The following is a 20,584-nucleotide window of genomic DNA, read 5'->3' on the forward strand; positions in this document are numbered from 1 at the left end:
GATGCACAAATAACATAAGCGCAACATTTCAGAAAATATCATCAACAAGTACCATAAAAGATCTGTAGTGTGTTTATTTATGCTACCTTGTGTGCATGTGTGCGTGTGTATGTGTGTGTGTGAGTGCATGCGTGCATGCGTGTGTGCGTGTGTGTGTGATGTTTGTTTATACTGTCATCCAAGCGTGTGTTGTTTTACTGAAACTGTAATTGTTGTTGTTCGATGTGCGTATGTTGTTGTTGTTGTTGTTGTGGTACACAGTGTGTAGTGTGTATTAATCGTGGAGACAAGAGTGGACAGATTTGAAGAAGAAGATGATGATGGTGATGATTGGATGCAGATACATTTCCACACTAGTCCCCTTTCAAACTGTTCCAGGCTTCTGGTACCTTTCCAATGGGCGGGGCTTCAGAGAACTCCAGGACGAACCTTTCGATTGGTCGGGGCTGAAACTATAAGCTCTGGTTCTCCTACATGACTATGAGGGGGTACGAAGGTGACATTTTTTGACCCTGACAAATTTGAAAACTTAGATCGACAGTATGACAGAAAAAAGGTGTGATAGTGTTGAGGGATGGTGGAGATGGTCTACAAGGAAATGCCCTGGTATAAGTCCCTAAGTTAAAGTTTCAATGTTTATACATTTGGGCCAAAGTGCCTGGGTTTAGGGTTCTAGGATTAGGTTCCTGGGCTAAAATTCTTGGTAGTAGATACCTGGGTGTTAAGTTCTGGTATTAAAGTTCCGGGGCTTGTCTTCTTATCCCTTCACTTAAATTCTATGACTAAAATTCTAGGACTTATAATCTTCAGTTGCAGGGCTGAAGTTCCTAAATTGTTTCCCAACTTAAGCTCACAGGTTACAATTCCAGGGCTTGAGGTTTGGGCTAAAGTTCTTAATCATGAATCCTGGGGATTAAGTTATAAGGTTAAAGATTTAATCTTAAGTTCCTAGGCTTAGGTTCTTGATGCTAGGTCTGTTGTCTTAAATTCTCTAAATAAAATTCTAGGGCTTATGTTCTCAAGTTCCTGGATTGACCTTATTTTAGTTCACTTAATTTATTGGGAAATGGTTCCTGGTCTTACAGTATCTCACAAAAGTGAGTACACCCCTCACAATTTTGTAAATATTTGATGATATCTTTTCATGTGACAACACTGAAGAAATGACACTTTGCTACAATGTAGTAAGTGTACAGCTTGTGTAACAGTGTAAATTTGCTGTCCCCTCAAAATAACTCAACACACAGCCATTAATGTCTAAACCGCTGGCAACAAAAGTGAGTACACCCCTAAGTGAAAATGTCCAAATTGGGCCCGATTAGCCATTTTCCCTCCCCATTGTCATGTGACTTGTTAGTGTTACAAGGTCTCAGGTGTGAATGGGGGGCAGGTGTGTTAAATTTGGTGTCATCGCTCTCACACTCCCTCATACTGGTCACTGGAAGTTCAACATGGCACCTCATGGCAAAGAACTCTCTGAGGATGTGAAAAAAAGAATTGTTGCTCTACATAAAGATGGCCTAGGCTATAAGAAGATTGCCAAGACCCTGACACTGAGCTGCAGCACGGTGGCCAAGACCATACAGCGGTTTAACAGGACAGGTTCCACTCAGAACAGGCCTCGCCATGGTCGACCAAAGAAGTTTAGTGCACGTGCTCAGCGTCATATCCAGAGGTTGTGTTTGGGAAATAGACGTATGAATGCTGCCAGCATTGCTGCAGAGGTTGAAGGGGTGGGGGGTCAGCCTGTCAGTGCTCAGACCATACGCCGCACACTGCATCAAATTGGTCTGCATGGCTGTCGTCCCAGAAGGAAGCCTCTTCTAAAGATGATGCACAAGAAAGCCCACAAACAGTTTGCTGAAGACAAGCAGACTAAGGACATGGATTACTGGAACCATGTCCTGTGGTCTGATGAGACCAAGATAAACTTATTTGGTTCAGATGGTGTCAAGCGTGTGTGGCGGCAACCAGGTGAGGAGTACAAAGACAAGTGTGTCTTGCCTACAGCCAAGCATGGTGGTGGGAGTGTCATGGTCTGGGGCTGCATGAGTGCTGCTGCACTGGGGAGCTACAGTTCATTGAGGGAACCATGAATGCCAACATGCACTGTGACATACTGAAACAGAGCATGATCCCCTCCCTTCGGAGACTGGGCCGGAGGGCAGTATTCCAGCATGATAACAAACCCAAACACACCTCCAAGACGACCACTGCCTTGCTAAAGAAGCTGAGGGTGAAGGTGATGGACTGGCCAAGCATGTTTCCAGACCTAAACCCTATTGAGCATCTGTAGGGCATCCTCAAACGGAAGGTGGAGGAGCACAAGGTCTCTAACATCCATCAGCTCTGTAATGTCATCATGGAGGAGTGGAAGAGGACTCCAGTGGCAACCTGTGAAGCTCTGGTGAACTCCATGCCCAAGAGGGTTAAGGCAGTGCTGGAAAATATTGACACTTTGGGCCCAATTTGGACATTTTCACTTAGGGGTGTACTCACTTTTGTTGCCAGCGGTTTAGACATTAATGGCTGTGTGTTGAGTTATTTTGAGGGGACAGTAAATTTACACTGTTACACAAGCTGTACACTCACTACTTTACATTGTAGCAAAGTGTCATTTCTTCAGTGTTGTCACATGAAAAGATATAATCAAATATTTACAAAAATGTGAGGGGTGTACTCACTTTTGTGAGATACTGTATGTTCATTGTCTTAAGTTCTCAGGCTAAAGTTCCTAATTGAATTCTAATGATTAACCTCTATGTTAAGGTTTTGGGGCTAAAGTTCTTGGTCTTAAATTCATTCCAAGTCATATATCCATTGTTTTAAATTCCCCAGCAAAAGTTCCTGCAGTTTCTTGGCTTAATTTATTGTTTCCTGGGATAAAGATTTTGATTTTGACAGTTCCTGGTCTATTTCCAAAGATAAAGGGTTTTTTTGTTGTTGTTCTTAATTTCCTGAGATTATGTTAATGGTGTTATGTTTTTTGTACTGATGTTCCAGATCTTAAATTCTTGGGCTAGAGTTCTTGGTCTCAAATTCTTGGTTTAGGTTCCTGGTTGATTTTTTTCTGGACCTGAATTTAAAGATCCCCGACTACAGTTCCTGTGTTTAAGTTCCTAGACTAGATTTCTTGGATTTCAGGTCCTGGGCAGAATTTGTTTCTGTATTTAAGTCCTTGGTCTTAAGTTATATGGATTGAATATGTATGGTTAAAATTATGTTACACACACAGCCACACACACACACACACACACACAGAGCAGAAGAGAGCCTTTATCATTGTGTTCATCCATGAGTACACAACAGCAACTGATAAGCAGAAAGCTGAGAAAGAACAGACTAGAAAATAATAAACATACCAGTGCTTCACACACACACACACACACACACACACACACTTTATGTAAAGATTTACCTAAAGGTGTGAGAACAATATACCGGAATGGTGGTGCACTAATTAAATCCTACACAGTTTACACTTTTCTGTACAGTATATTTATCATACACTTTCCCTAGTCACTATGAAGGTGACTACATGGACACGGGTTATATCCCAATAACAGAAAACACCCGGAACTTCTGCAGAACTAGAACCAGCACTGAAAACATCAGGAGTAAAACAGCAGTTCCTGATTGTATGGAACTTTACTGTTTGGTGTATGAAGACGTCAGAGAATGGGCAATTAAAAACAAACACACACACACACACACCTCTCTCTGGATCCTCCCTTTCCAAAAACAGATCTCCCGAGAGACTGATAGTCACGCACCTGCATAACCTTATCTGCACAATGCACATAGGATAGCATGGAAAAGAAAACACACACACACACACACACACACACACACACACACACTCTCACACACACACACACACCAGATGCTGACTCCCTAGTCACCCTCTAACATCTGACCACTCTCCATGGGGCAGCAGGTTCCTCTGATAAAAGCCCAAAACAGGACCTTTGTAGCCTGGAGTTTCATCACAATTTAATTAGGGTGAGTTAGAGGGTGTGCTCCAGTGTGTATGTGAGCGAGAGAGAGAGAGAGAGAGAGAGAGACAGACAGACAGACAGTCCCAGTTTGCTTCCCAGTTCTGCTCTTTTCCTTAAATGTAAATGGTAAATGGCGCACTTATAAAGTGCTTTACACTGTGTCTCATTCACCCATTCATACACACAAACTCACACACCAATGGTAGCAGAGCTGCCATGCAAGGCGCTAACTTGCCATCGGGAGCAACTTGGGGTTCAGCTTCTTGCCCAAGGACACCTCAGCATGTGGAGTCGAATCGAAACGCCAACCCTACGATTAGTGGAAACCCGCTCTACCACCTGAGCCACAGCCGCCCTTAAGGGTTTTTATAGCCTGGCCATGGTGTGATCGGTCCGTGGTGTGATCGGTCCGTGGTGTGATTGGGCCGTGGTGTGATTGGGCCGACGTATGATCGGGCTGTGGTGTGTTTGGGCCGAGGTGTGTTTGGCCCGTGGTGTGTTTGGGCCGTGGTGTGATTGGGCCGAGGTGTGTTTGGGCTGAGGTGTGATTGGGCCATGGTGTGACTGGGCCGTGGTGTGTTTGGGCTGTGGTGTGATTGGGCCGAGGTGTGATTGGGCTGTGGTGTGTTTGGGCCGAGGTGTGACTGGGCCGTGGTGTGTTTGGGCCGTGGTGTGTTTGGGCCGTGGCGTGATCGGGCCGTGGCGTGATCGGGCCGAGGCGTGATCGGGCCGAGGCGTGACTGGGCCGTGGCGTGTTTGGGCCGTGGCGTGTTTGGGCCGTGGCGTGATTGGGCCGTGGTGTGTTTAAGTTGTTGGGCTGTGGTGTGATTGCATCCTGCAAAATATGTTAGAGAAAGACTTTTGGCGTTTTGGCCAGATTGTGTTTGGTCCAAGATGTACTGGAGTTACAGTTACAGTACAGTTTATTACTGTAAAGAGACTCAGCGCAGGTTTGAGCCATTGATCACCTTCACTACGCGTGTTTGGGCCAGGTTTTTTGTGCCATAATTTGTCAGGTCTTAGCCATGTTTGATCTGTGTGTACTTTGGTCAGAATTAATTTAGATCAGAAGTAGATTTGACCAGAGTTTGTTGGTTTATATTGTTTGGCACAGAGTATATTTGGGCCAAAATTAATTTGTGCTAATTTGTTTGGGTTAGAAATACGTTTTGAAGTTTTAGCCAGAGTTTTTTTGCTGTAGATTTTTTGGCACAGGATGTTTTGTTGTTTGGGTCAAACATCTGGACTTGGACATGTTTGGGTCAGTATTAATTTGACCCAAGACTTGTGTGCAATCTTCATTTGCCCTTTAAGTATTTCAGGATCACAAATTTTCCAGGGAACAAATCAAACAGGTGTGTCTGGAGAAAGAGAGCACCATTAACTGCAAACTTTGAATGAGACAACTGAGAGAAGACCACAGGAGTGGGTAAGAGAGGGGAGGAAATTTAGAACAAAGCAATCTGCCTTAGAAAAAATCATCTATGTTTAGACGGAATGGACGAAATGGGAACTAAACTCGTAAACACACATTTAGCACAAAAGCATACCCGAGAATCCTGTTGCTCTGGAAGCACACATCAGAGAGGACGGGAGTGAGTAAACAGACGAGATCTACAATGGAAGTTTTTCCGCAGAATATCGAGCCACATAGACACCTTCTTATGTCTACACAAACAAATGCACACACATACAGCACGAGCCAGAACTCTGTGGTAAGCTATTTCAAAAAAGAAAATGAAAGATGCTTCTCAGCCCCAGTTTCACTGCTCAGTTCAGGATTGCATTCATATGGCACTCATTCCTTACGCTAAACCGGCATTAAACAGCTCGATGCATTCCTGCTTTACACATTCGTCACGCTCGTCACTATCAGTTAGAGTTTGGAACTCTGAATTTTAGCAGGAAGTAGTGCAGAACTCTTTGTTTTTGCATCTGAAATGCGGGGCCCTGGGAAAAAAAAACACAGCAGGAAGTACAGAAATCATGAATTTAATAATAGAAAGTATGTTCCTTCATGGGTACTAGGAAAGATAGGAACCAGAATTCAAAATTATTAAGTCTATAAATTCTAAAATATGTCATAAAACACAATTAAATGTCACACCATCTATTCACACTATTAAAATTTGCCCCAGGTGGCAGGGGTAATGCAGTTACAGTTTGTTTACAAGTGAAATTGGATGTATTGTTAACTAGCTAGCTAGCACAGATAACATAGTAGGTATAGCCTAGCTTACGAGAACAAAATTGCATTGAAGTACTGTTACAAAAGAGCTTACACAAAAATATTAATTAGCATATACATTTTAAAACATATATTTTAGATGATGTAACCTATTTTACTGTGACTTTTTACCATAAGTAAAAGACTTTCATTTGTCATTTTGGTTAAGCAGCTTTAGATGTATGAAATGATAAAGATCTTAATCCTCCGTTTCGGTAGAAAAACTGCATAAGACTGTAGCAGTGCATTCTGGGTAAATCACGCTTCTGAAATCTATCATGATCTTAACTTGATCTCTCGTCTAACGAGCTTAAGATGGCCACAAGTTTTAAATCAAGGGGAAGAGAAGAGAGGAAGTGAACCAGGGCGTGTTAACGACAGCATTGGAACAGAGCCTCATATTTAGCAGTAGCTAACTGCTAACGTCTGCATCGGGGCGTTGCTTTAATCTCAATATCCGAACCAGATGGTCATCTGTTTGCAATTCACGGCCAGATTTCCAACATCCCACATCAGGTTTGAGATAGCGTATGTTCACCAGGACCACTTGATTATCGCATCTGACACATACGGGAAGGTCCGAAAGTCCAAGACCACCACCAATTGTTTTTGCTAACCCTAACCATAACCATAAATTATTGTTAATAAGCGTTACAGCTGGAACTTAAGTAACAATAGGAATTTACAATTATCAGCACAGTTATAATGGTTTATAAGTATGAGCTGCACAGGTGCTATAGTTTTATCCTGAAATGCAAGCTTAATTTCTAACTATTAGCGTCCGTTGATATTATGCTACAACATACATAGTAGCTAGCTAACTAAGCTAACTAACATTACTACTTTATTGTGGAATATTTCCTCAGAATAAATTTATATCAATCTCCAATGAAAGATTTGTAAATAATGCTGAAGCAAAAATTTTTATTATCTATCAAATAGTTATGTATACAAATATATAACAAAAGAAAAAAAAACAACAACAACATTTCTTATTCATAATTCTTATTTCTTTCTTATTCTTAAACAACACAGCAATGACAAGTACCAACTGAGTTCAATGTTTAGATTAGTGTTTGATTACAAATGAAATAAAAATAGTTCTGGGAAAACACGTAGGCTGGTGGACTAATACAAACTAACACACACACACACACACACACACAGAGCTGGCAGTAACACTACTACGCCGGTTTGCGTTCCAACGTCTCTTACGCTGGCACACTTCAACAAACAGCTCTGAAAAGCCTTACAGGGTAAAAACATCTCCATCTCCTCCATCCTGTCTCACACACACACATACACACACACACACAGACACACACACACTTGACCTCATATAGTAAAACACCTAGATTAAACACACACACACACACACACACACACACACAAAGATCTGTTCATGCACATCTGTTCATGACTGTGTGTGGTTTCTTCCACCTGTGTTGAATTTTGAATTATAAATCTGAATAAAACCAACAATTAATTTAAAACGTATAATATTTATATGAATAATCTGAAGCATGAAACTAGATATTTTGTGGCTTTTTGTTGTATTTTGTGGTATTTCATTACAGTAGAGATGTGAGGTGTTGTGTGTTGTGTGTATGTAGTTATTGTAGGCTCAGACTAAACCTTTAAATTAACACAGTGCTGAATAAACACCAGGAGCATTAAGTGACATCAACAGTGTCAAATAAATACCTACAGAACTTAGTCATACAGTACTAAATAAACTCTACAGTGGTGAATGAACACCTGAAACAACTAGATCTACAATGTTGAACAGACAAATACAACGTTAAGATCAACAGTGTTGTATAATCACCTACAGAATTACGACCTGCAATGGCAAATAAACAACTTCGACATTATGGCTTAAAGTGTTGAATAAACACATACAGCATTACAACCTACAGGCTTGATTAAACACCCACAACATTATGGCTTAAAGTGTTGAATAAACAACTACAACATTACGGCTTAAAGTTTTGAATAAACACCTACAATGTTACGGCTTAAAGTTTTGAATAAACACCCACAACATTACGGCTTAAAGTTTTGAATAAACACCCACATCGTTACGGCTTAAAGTTTTGAATAAACACCCACATCGTTACGGCTTAAAGTTTTGAATAAACACCCACATCGTTACAGCTTAAAGTTTTGAATAAACACCCACATCGTTACAGCTTAAAGTTTTGAATAAACACCCACATCGTTACAGCTTAAAGTTTTGAATAAACACCCACATCGTTACGGCTTAAAGTTTTGAATAAACACCCACATCGTTACGGCTTAAAGTTTTGAATAAACACCCACATCGTTACAGCTTAAAGTTTTGAATAAACACCCACATCGTTACGGCTTAAAGTTTTGAATAAACACCCACATCGTTACGGCCTAAAGTTTTGAATAAACACCCACAATGTTACCGCTTAAAGTTTTGAATAAACACCTACAACGTTGCGGCTTAAAGTTTTGAATAAACAGCTACAACGTTACGGCTTCAAGTTTTGAATTAACACCCACAACATTACGGCTTAAAGTTTTGAATAAACACCTACATCGTTACGGCTTAAAGTTTTGAATAAACACCCACATCGTTACGGCTTAAAGTTTTGAATAAACACCCACATCGTTACAGCTTAAAGTTTTGAATAAACACCCACATCGTTACAGCTTAAAGTTTTGAATAAACACCCACATCGTTACGGCTTAAAGTTTTGAATAAACACCCACATCGTTACAGCTTAAAGTTTTGAATAAACACCCACAATGTTACCGCTTAAAGTTTTGAATAAACACCCACATCGTTATGGCCTAAAGTTTTGAATAAACACCCACATCATCACAGCTTAAAGTTCTGAATAAACACCCACAATGTTACCGCTTAAAGTTTTGAATAAACACCTACAACGCTGCGGCTTAAAGTTTTGAATAAACAGCTACAACGTTACGGCTTCAAGTTTTGAATTAACACCCACAACATTACAGCTTAAAGTTTTGAATAAACACCTACATCATTACGGCTTAAAGTTTTGAATAAACACCTACAACATTATGGCTTAAAGTTTTGAATAAACACCCACAATGTTCCGGCTTAAAGTTTTGAATAAACACCTACAACGTTACTGTTTAAAGTTTTGAATAAACACCCACATCGTTACGGCTTAAAGTTTTGAATAAACACCCACATCGTTATGGCTTAAAGTTTTGAATAAACACCCACAATGTTACCGCTTAAAGTTTTGAATAAACACCCACAATGTTAAAGCTTAAAGTTTTGAATAAACACCTACAACTTTGCGGCTTAAAGTTTTGAATAAACACCTACAACATTATGGCTTAAATTTTTGAATGAACACCTACAACATTACAGCTAAAAGTGTTGAATAAACACCTACAACATTAAAACACAGTGCAAAATGTCAGTGAGATGTACACCAGTACTGCAAGATAGACAGAGAGACTGATGGGTTTATAGTAGAACTTAATGGTGCTGAAGAAGCTGTGATCTTTCCCATAAGAGAATAGCTGTCAGCCAAAGTGCCACAGTGTGTGTGTGTGTGTGTGTGTGATCTTGCTGATTTATGGGCTGAGTGAAATTCGCCTTAGGAAAAAGAAAAAACTGCTGTGAAAGTTTAATAAAAACAAACACAAAATGGCAGAATAATGACCTACTCAGCGTTCCAGTCCATGTCACAAACAGTTAGATACTAAGGGATGTATTCCGAGTCGGTAACTTAAGTTCAAATGTTATGCAAATATGTAAGTGGGGAAAGTTCCTGGAATTCAGAGTCAGGTTACGCAGCTGCCTAAGTAAGTATTTTCTAAGCTCCACATTCAGATTATTATAAACACCTGCATGTAGTTAAAGTTTTTGCATTTATATTTTAAAATTTCAATACATACATACATACATACATACACACACACACACACACACACACACATTATATATATATATATATATATATATATATATATATATATATATATATATATATATATATATATATATATATATATATATATATATATATATATATATATATATATATATAAGCGCAACACAGATCAAATTGAATTGAAAAATTTAACCTCAGAGGCTTATAGGATATGGAATAGCACTTGATCCAGCGCATCCTAAATCTCTCATTATTTCAGCATATTATCTCTGCATTTGGATTATTCCCATAATATATCCATTAGAACAATTTATTGAATATTTCCTTATAGTAATAATAATTCAACTCCCTATAGTTCTTGCCTGGTCTCCCACTGAAGCTAAGCAGGGTTGAGCCTGTCCAGTACCTGGATGGGAGACCTCCTGGGGAAAGCTAAGGTTGCTGCTGGAAGTGGTATCAGTGAGGCCAGCAGGGGGCTCTCACCCTGTGGTCTGTGTGGGTCTAATGCCCCAGTATAGTGACGGGGATGCTATACTGTAAAAACAGCGTTGTCTTTCGGATGAGATGTTAAACCGAGGTCCTGACTTTCTGTGGTCGTTAAAAATCCCAGGACATTTATCGTAAAGAGTAGGGGTATAAGCCCAGTGTCCTGCCCAAATTCCCCCATTGACCCTTCTCTATCATCCCCTAATAATCTCCATCTCTGAACTGGCTACATCACTCTCTCCTCTCCACTAATAGCTGGTGTGTGGTGGGAGTTCTGGCGCACTATGGCTGCAGTCACATCATCCAGGTGGAGGCTGCACATTGGTGGTGGTTGAGGAGATCCCCCCCATACAATGTAAAGTGCTTTGAGTGTCTAGAAAAGTACTATATAAATCTAAAGAATTATTATTATTATTAGTAGTAGTAGTAGTATTAGTAGTAGTAGTAGTAGTAGTATTCCATTATGATGTTTCCCAGATCCTCAGTAACGCAAATGTTGCTTTAATGAAATTAACTGAAAATGAAATTAATTTAAATGAAGTTTTCACTCTGTAATGCTCATAGCAGAAAATATTAAGTCGGATATTTTTTCATAACTTGCGATTCAGGGCTTCCATAATTATTAACACTACTACGATACACGATAAAGTATCTACTTAAAAGATTCTTGATTTAAAACATAACGACAATCCACCTTGGAAAATTGCTACAGCGAAACTCCTGCTAATAAGAGAAATCTGATTATGAAGTGACTCGTGTTGAGTTTCTCATTATAATATTACATAAAACACTAATGTAAATATGTTCATTCAGTTAATGACAAAGTCAGATTTTGTACTGTGGGGAAGAAAACTCTGTTTTCTCTAATGAAAATGCTTTAAAAGTCCACAAATACAAATGTGTGTGTGTGTGTGTGTGTGTGTGTGTGTGTGTCTGTGTGTGTGTGTGGTGTGTTTTAGCCACGCGATTACATGACACACTTGGTTGGATATGTTATATTTGGCCTGAGAGCCCACAACTCTGTTACAGTTGGCGTGAAATCTTAAACTCACACATGGAGTTTCCGTGTGTGTGTGTGTGTGTGTGTGTGTGTGTGTGTGTTTGTGTGTACATGTTTTAATATCTGGGAGAGGACCAAATGTCCCCACAAGCATAGGAATATCTGACCTAGTATGGATATTTGGCATGTCCCCATGAGGATAACTTTTTAAACTTTTTTTTTTAAACCGAAAACTGCAGCTTTTAATTATAAAACTAAAAGAGATGAAAGGTTTTGTTTGGGTTACTAAGGTGAAGTAACCTCAGGTCTAGTATTAATGATTTGCATTGAAGATTCATCAGTAAAATGTCCTCACTAGGAGACAAGTGTGTGTCTTTTACAGTAAGTGGAGAATCCATGTTATAGCAATTTATACTACACATTTTTAGCATACTGTCCTTTATTCCACTTTAAGGCTTCTAATAAATGAAACAAAAATGAAAGTAAAATAATAATAATAATAATAATAATAATAATAATAATAATAATAATGAGTGTTTCCTTCAGCTTCAGTTATATTAGACTTAACTCTGCCTGAGTTGTAAGTGACCTTTGCATAAAGCACTATGTTTTTGTAATGTAATACCTGTTTGTAAAGTGCTATACAATCCATTCACTTTACATAATAATGTTTTTATGTTGACTAACTCGCTAAACATCTCCCACACCCGACATTTTAGCTTCTCTCCTTTCTTCGGTTTAATCCCTGCGAGTAATTTCCGGTTTTTACTTTAACGACATTCTCATTGTGTTCCCCGGTTTAATTATTACATATTTCCTCTCTCTCTGGAACAGTTGCACTAAAAGGGTTTAGCTAAAGCGTTCATTACTGATAAATATGTTGTGGCAAAGATCAATTTTAAAAGACAACTATACAGCAAATTCACTAACGAAAGTTAGACTTGACAGTCTTGTGTTGGTCTCCTTTGGGACTTTAAAGGTTATGGAGGTTATGGAGTTTTGTACCAAATCTTTATTTAGTATGTAAGAAATGAAACACGATGGGGTGTGGCATTATGGTAACTTACTGACTAATAGAGTGAGAATGTTCCTACAATGACACATTGCCAAGTGTTTTATTCCTCTTATACCAAAACAAGTTGCCAAGATGTTGTTGGAAAACCTAAAGTTACAGCTTTACAAAGCACTGACACTGGAGACTCCTTCCATAAATGTTAAATAAAAACAAGCACATTAATATAAACCTGTGATTTGCAGCTGTACTACTGTCAGAGTTAAGTTCCACACTAGCTAACTATTTAACGTTTTATTTTTGTCTACTCTATTTACTACGCACTCATATAACACATTCCAGCTAGCTACAGTATACAGTTACGACTTTATATTAATATGCTACTGTATTAGCTACCATATTTATACGTTTAGCTAGCAGTCTCCAAAGACAGGCCCTCGTTGTAATTCTAACTAGCTTTTTAAAAGAAAGCTAGCTTTAAGAGCTTTAAGAGTTCTGAATGTTTTTTAAACATTAACAATAATTGGAAATTAATGTTAATCTGGCATGAATAATAACCAATGTACTAGAAGCAACAGAATGTTCCAGAATCTCGCCACATCAGACCTGATGTTAGCAGGTTAACTTAAGCAACAGTGTTGACTAGCAGCGCTGTGTGGTTTTTTTATTTAATGTACAGCTCATGACACATTGCAGACAAACCGTATACCTTGTCGTTCTGTCCATTATCTGTTACAAGCCCTGCCTCTTTCTTTCTATGGTGTGATGGGATGCAGTACCGCAGAACGCACATCATTCCTCACTTCTTTTTTTGGCTAATATGGTCCTCGTTGTACTGCATGACATCCATTCCTGTTTCTTACTAGAACCTGAAAAATGGTGTAGAACAGGACCTGCAATTTGACACACAGCTCCAATTTCCAGAACACACACACACGCACACACAAACACACTCCAGACAGCTGACACACACTGAAAACACAGAGCCAGAAGGAAGCACAAGTCCAAATAAGGAGGTGGAGAGGAAGTCATGGACACGGTGGAGGTTTTACACAGCCTTACAGAGACACAGAAGGTCAATATCAGTCTGTGTGTGTGTGTGTGTGTGTGTGTGTGTGTGTGTGTGTGTGTGTATGAGTGTGTGTGTGTGTGTGTGTGTGTGTTTTAGTCATTAAGTCAACGATGAGCAAGTTCCTGATCTGGTGGGGATGTACAATAACTCACAACCTACATGTTGACTGTAAATGAAACTGTGTTTGATATGAAAGAAACACACACGCTTTATTCAAAATAAAGAATGTGAAAGGGACATCAGTCAGAGAGAGAGAGAGAGAGAGAGAGAGAGAGAGAGAGAGAGAAAGAGGTAATGAGATTAAGATGTTGAAACATGAAACCCTTCATCATCTCTGCACAGGAAATACTGCACTTGATAAAGTCATGCTACTGAAATGAAATCTTCTAATGACTGTTAATGTGAGTGATCTAGAACCCTGCTAGTCACCGTGCCCCAACATTGTAACCATCAAAAATGGCTCTGTACATGCTTATACGTTACTATATTTTTAAAAAGTTCTTACTGCTATGTTTTCATAAATATGCCATGAGCACCCCGGCCCAGTAGCTAACTAATATTTACATTTACATGAATGGCAAATGGCAAATGCCCTTATCCAGCGCAACATTTGAGATAAATGAGATCATTTATACATCTGAGCAGCTGCGGGTTAAGGGCCTTGCTCAAGGGCCCAGCAGTAGCAGCCTTGCAGTTCTGGGATTTGAACTAATGACCTTCCAGGCGGTAGGCCAACATCTTACCCACTGAGCTACCAGTGCCCTATAACTAACTAACCTCTGATCAGATATAGTCCCACCAATTTATAAATGCTAGTTTGCCCCAGGTATTATCCAAAATCAGTAGCACTGGAGTAGTGGATTCAGGGGGGTACAGCGGGGGTCATGTTCTGTCTCCTCCACACGAGGGTTTAATAAATAAAAAATAACTGAGTACAAAGAAACATTGGTGGTCAGTGGCGTTACTGAGAGTCAGCGTGTTACTGAGAGTCAGCGTGTTACTGAGAGTCAGTGGCGTTACTGAGAGTCAGCGTGTTACTGAGAGTCAGTGGCGTTACTGAGAGTCAGCGTGTTACTGAGAGTCAGTGTGTTACTGAGAGTCAGTGGCGTTTCTGAGAGTCAGTGGTGTCACTGAGAGTCAGTAGTGTTACTGAGAGTCAGCGTGTTACTGAGAGTCAGTGTGTTAATGAGAGTCAGTGGTGTTGCCGAGAGTCACTGGTGTTACTGAGAGTCAGTGTGTTACTGAGTCAGTATGTTACTGAGAGTCACTGGTGTTACTGAGAGTCAGTAGTGTTACCGAGAGTCTGTGGTGTTGCCGAGAGTCAGTAGTGTTACTGAGAGTCAGTGTGTTACTGAGAGTCAGTATGTTACTGAGAGTCACTGGTGTTACTGAGAGTCAGTGTGTTACTGAGTCAGTATGTTACTGAGAGTCACTGGTGTTACTGAGAGTCAGTAGTGTTACCGAGAGTCTGTGGTGTTGCCGAGAGTCAGTGGTGTTACTGAGAGTCAGTAGTGTTACTGAGAGTCAGTGGGTTACTGAGAGTCAGTGGTGTTACTGAGAGTCACTGGTGTTACTGAGAGTCAGTGGGTTACTGAGAGTCAGTGGGTTACTGAGAGTCAGTGGTGTTACTGAGAGTCAGTAGTGTTACTGAGAGTCAGTGGTGTTACTGAGAGTCAGTGGTGTTACTGAGAGTCAGTAGTGTTACTGAGAGTCACTGGTGTTACTGAGAGTCAGTGACATTACAACCTCTTTTTTAATTTCAGTTCTGTTAAATTTCATGCTCTGCATAGCTGTTTTACTTACTATGTGTGTGGAAGAGAGAGAGAGAAGAGAGAGAGAGAGACAGTGCTTCATGCTCAGGAGAAACTGAGCAGGACAAGTAAATCCACGCTTTTGGCAAAGATGCTACGCTAAATGTCATCACAAACGGTACTGTGTTTGCTAATTATGGTAATGTAGCTGTGACAGAGAGATAAATGAGTTTACCGTGTCCTCAACACACGTATGGCCATGTCCCAAATCTGTACTCCTACTGTGTTTACTCTAATATTCTCTCTCTCTCGCTCTCTCTCTCTCTCTCTCTCTCTCTCTCTCTCTCTCTGCACATACTTTATTATGAATTGTTTTTTTCCCCTTTATTATCTACATCTCTTTCTCGTTCTTCTTTGGTATAATCCCTAACTGATGTATTTACGTTTGCCTCCACTCACGTGGACTCACACTAAATAAAATAATGCTTATGCAGTGCATCGTGGAGAAATCACAGAGACTGCTTCTGCTAAAGGTCTTGGTTTGGGAGGTGGCCACAATCTCTCAGGAAGTTGATGCCTTTACATAAATCATGTAGCAGGAAGTTGCGGGATTTTTAGAGAATTGCTAATGTGTGTGTTGTGTTGTGATGGAGGAGCAGAAAGTAGGGAAAAGGGAAGCAAAGAGATAAAAAAACAATTGTATACACAACACAACTGTACACACAACTGTACACACAACACAACTATACCCACATCTGTGCACACAACACACAACTGCATACATAACACAACTGTACACACAACAAACATTTTACACACAACACACACTGTACACACAACAAACACTGAACACACTACACACAACGGTACACAACTGCACACACAACACACTTTATGAATGTTACACAATTACACAGCTTATTAATGGGCATGACTGTTGTGTGTTTTTTCTTTTCTTTCGTTCTCTCATCTCTATTCCTCTCTGTCTGTTCTAAGATTTTTTATTTCTTTTTTGAAACCTTTTAATTCACTTGGGAATATCTTTATAATCGATCTTTCTTCATTCGTCTCCTTCTTCACTCTAATCTCGCTGTAACCGCAGTGTCTCTGTCTCGTTACACACACGTGTGCTTCATTACACTCTTGTGTAATAACCAGTTGTCGAGTTGTTTTCTTTAACTCTCACCGAGGAGAAATCTTCTGTGTTAACAGAATGAAACTTCTGTGTAACGTTTATAATTCCATTATTTCATAAGAAATACAAGAACACACTTCTGATCAGTGATTTATTACTGCTGCTGACGATTCAGCTTCAAACAAACCAAGAGCCGTGACCACACACACACACACACACACACACACACACACACACAGAGCCACAACACTGGTTTCAATTTAGCCCGCGGCCGGAAAACACACTTCTGCGTTTATTTATTTGTGGGTAAAAGTGCTGAGTCGCCGCTGTTGGAGAATCTCTCATTACGGGGAGCGAGGAAACATACACTTAAGTGTGTGTGTGTGTGTGTGTGTGTGTGTGTGTGTGTGTGTGAGAGAGAGTATGTGTACGGTCAATGGCTTGGCACATGATTGGAATGTGCTACACACAGTCAGTGGCTTTGGATGGAGAAATAGAGGCGTGTGTGTGTGTGTGTGTGTGTGTGTGTGTGTGTGTGTGTATGAACCACCAAATTGGATAATGGGAGGTAAAGATCAGCACGAGGTGAAACTGAGTTACTGTCACTGTATTTATCTTAGGGACTAACTCCGCCCACATGCCAGTGGTGCACTAGGATATCACCGTTGCTCAGTTACTTTCACTAAAACATATAACACACTGTAGCTCACGATTCATTTCATTTGTGCGTACATTCGCATCATTTATTCTTATTATGATTAGAATTCTGATACACACCGAGCACTATTGATGAACGTTGCCATAGTTACGGAACAATGTTTACGACTCAGTAAAATAAGTATCACTGATTTAAAACCGTGATTATATTTTGAACCGGATTTACATCGAAGGTGTCCTGGACACACGTTATCAGCCAATCAGGAGCCGGTAGTTTTTGTATAATGTACATAAAACATACAAGGAGCTGAACGTAACGGCGTGAAAGTGAGGAACGTAACGAAATCGTTTTTACTCCAAATTGAATTGTTTTCCCCGAACTAAATCTCATGTAGAGTGATACAGTGTGGATTTGATCTTTTTTTTCATCACTGCACAGTCCCATGTGTATTATGTTGTAGGTGCTTCAATATTTTTTCACATTATAACACATCTATGGTAGGTGGGGGTGTACAAACTTTCTAATATAGCGCTGCATGAACAGTTCTAGTTGTAACTTTCACATTAATAACTGCAAATTGAATTTAATTTGTGTGTGTGTATTTACAGCCAGAACATAAATTTCAGCATGACACATTGTGGTTCCATCAAACAGCCAGACGGTGGCGCTGGACTTAACGCCACTCCTCACTCGAGCCGAAATCACGTAGGAAACGTGACATTAAGTTCAAGATCAGAATCGTGCATAACTAAGACACGCCTCTGTTTAAGATGAACCCCGCCCCCGCATGTGTGACTCTCGCGTAACTTCTGAACAGCGCTGTAGTCTGCACTGTAGTCAGTATTCAGACCTGAAGTCTGAATACTGATGTGTGTCATTTCAGCATTAAAGGACAAGTGAAGAAAATTAGCGTAGGAACCTGGAAACAAGAAACAAAAGTAAAGAGAAACCTTTAAAGCTGTTCGGGTGAGAAAACTAAAATGAGAAACGAGAGCTGTGAATTAAAATCTCTTTTGTGGATAAATAAACTTTAACTCTGCTTTAACCGACCAGGACGGGTCGTGTTCCAAAAACAGCAAGGCATAGTGCACTTCCTTTTCCTTCCCTAACACACCTGACTCCACTCAGCAGCTCGTGAGTGTTTAATGTAGCTTCCTGCTCTAACATACACAGTTTGGCCTTATAGAGTGTTAATGAGCTGATGAGGTGAATCGTGTGTGTGTGTGTGTGTGTGTGCGTGTGTTAGAGCAGGACACACTCACTCTAACATGTGCAGAACAGGATTGAGAAATGCGATTTACCAAGCAGGACACGTCACAATCCAAAACCAACAAATAGCGGAGAAGTTCTCTCTCTTCCCTCCTGCTCGAGTCCCCACTTTTCAGCACTCAGTCTGAAGCGAGAGCTGGCGGAGGGACGCCGCTTTCATCCTCAGCCAGGAAATCAGACGAGCTCGAACGGTTCAGCCATACGAAAGCCATTAACGCAACACACATACACACATACACACACACACACACACACACACACACACACACACACACACGCATATGGAAAACAGAGCAGGAGGAATACCTTCACGACTTTCACATCATATTTTATTAGAAAATGAGTTACATTTGCTGTTTATCTGGTATATGATAAAAATGGTGAAATAAATTCATTTTAATTTTAATTCATTCACATCACTGCGTTAGTACTTCTTCATGATACTGTAACCAATCAGGGCACAGTTCTTGCCCCAATCCCACCATCACCAATCATAAAGTAGTTCCCGCCCTCAATGCTATTGTAACCAATCATAAAGTAGTTCCTGCCCTCATTGTTATTGTAACCAATCATAAAGTAGTTTCCGCCCTCAATGCTATTGTAACCAATCATAAAGTAGTTCCTGCCCTCATTGTTATTGTAACCAATCATGAAGTAGTTCCCGCCCTCAATGCTATTGTAACCCATCATAAAGTAGTTCCCGCCCTCAATGCTATTGTAACCAGTCATAAAGTAGTTCCCACCCTCAATATTATTGTAACCCATCATGAAGTAGTTCCCGCCCTCAATGCTATTGTAACCAATCATAAAGTAGTTCCCGCCCTCAATGCTATTGTAACCAGTCATAAAGTAGTTCCCACCCTCAATATTATTGTAACCAATCATAAAGTAGTTCTCACCCTCAATGCTATTGTAACCAATCATAAAGTAGTTCTCACCCTCATTGTTACTGTAACCAATCATAAAGTAGTTCCCGCCCTCAATGTTATTGTAACCAATCATAAAGTAGTTCCCACCCTCAATGCTATTTAAACCAATCATTAAGTAGTTCCCGCCCTCAATGCAATTGCAACCAATCATAAAGTAGTTCCCGCCTGGAATACACATTACTAGACTAAGAGGACACCACATTGGTTTGGTACATCGCAAAAAAAGAGAAAAGATTTATACATATGTATGCAGGAGTTTTATGCGGAATTGTTATGCTTTATTGTAAAATTATATATCTGTTTTTCAATCTGAATTGTGTGCAAACTGAATTTGGATGCAAGGCTTGACCCGAATTCAATAAAATATAATAATAGTGCATTTTAAATACTCAGATTCAGGATCAGTATATTGCAGGCTACAAAACGGGTAACTGATGCTAATGCTAACATCTGTGGCTGCTAATGAACACTTGCCAGTCTCTAATAGGGAACAAACGCACTCCTCGGTCTGCTGTGGCTTTGGCAAAAACATCCGAGCTGCTCTCAAGGAAAACTCTCACCATTCTAACCCTCCAGCAGAAACCATATAAAAAGAGAGCACTCCATGCTGGGGGAGGAGAGAAGGGGGGAGGAAAGGAAGGATGAAAAATTAAAGCAAAGGAAGAATGCTGCCTAAGCAGACGAGGAAATGTGTTCTGAGAAGGAGCTGACACGGGATGAAACGCTAGCGAGGAAATCAATCCTGTTATTAGGAGACCAAGATACTGACTGCGTGCATCCCGAAAAAGTGCAGTCAATACTCAGAAACATGAAGGATGCTGAGGCAGGAGAAGATTTTAAGAGAATGATCAACTCTGTGTCATTTTGAAGGCTACGTAACCACTACAGTCCTTATTTTAGACAGGTTTATAGCAGTGACCTTCTGTTTTGACACATCGAGACACTGAGTAATACAGTTCCTGTTAACATCCCGGATATTTCCTCAAGCATAATGTATGAGTCAGGTGGAGATCTGAACCAACTTGACTCACAAATAGTGATTCACTTAGAGTGACTCATGAGAACCATATTCCTAACCTCTCTCTGATTCTTCACAATGTATACTCCATCATCAATATGCAACCACCAACATTCTC

The sequence above is a fragment of the Ictalurus furcatus genome, chromosome 19 (assembly GCF_023375685.1).
Source record: "Ictalurus furcatus strain D&B chromosome 19, Billie_1.0, whole genome shotgun sequence".
NCBI lineage: Eukaryota > Metazoa > Chordata > Actinopteri > Siluriformes > Ictaluridae > Ictalurus > Ictalurus furcatus.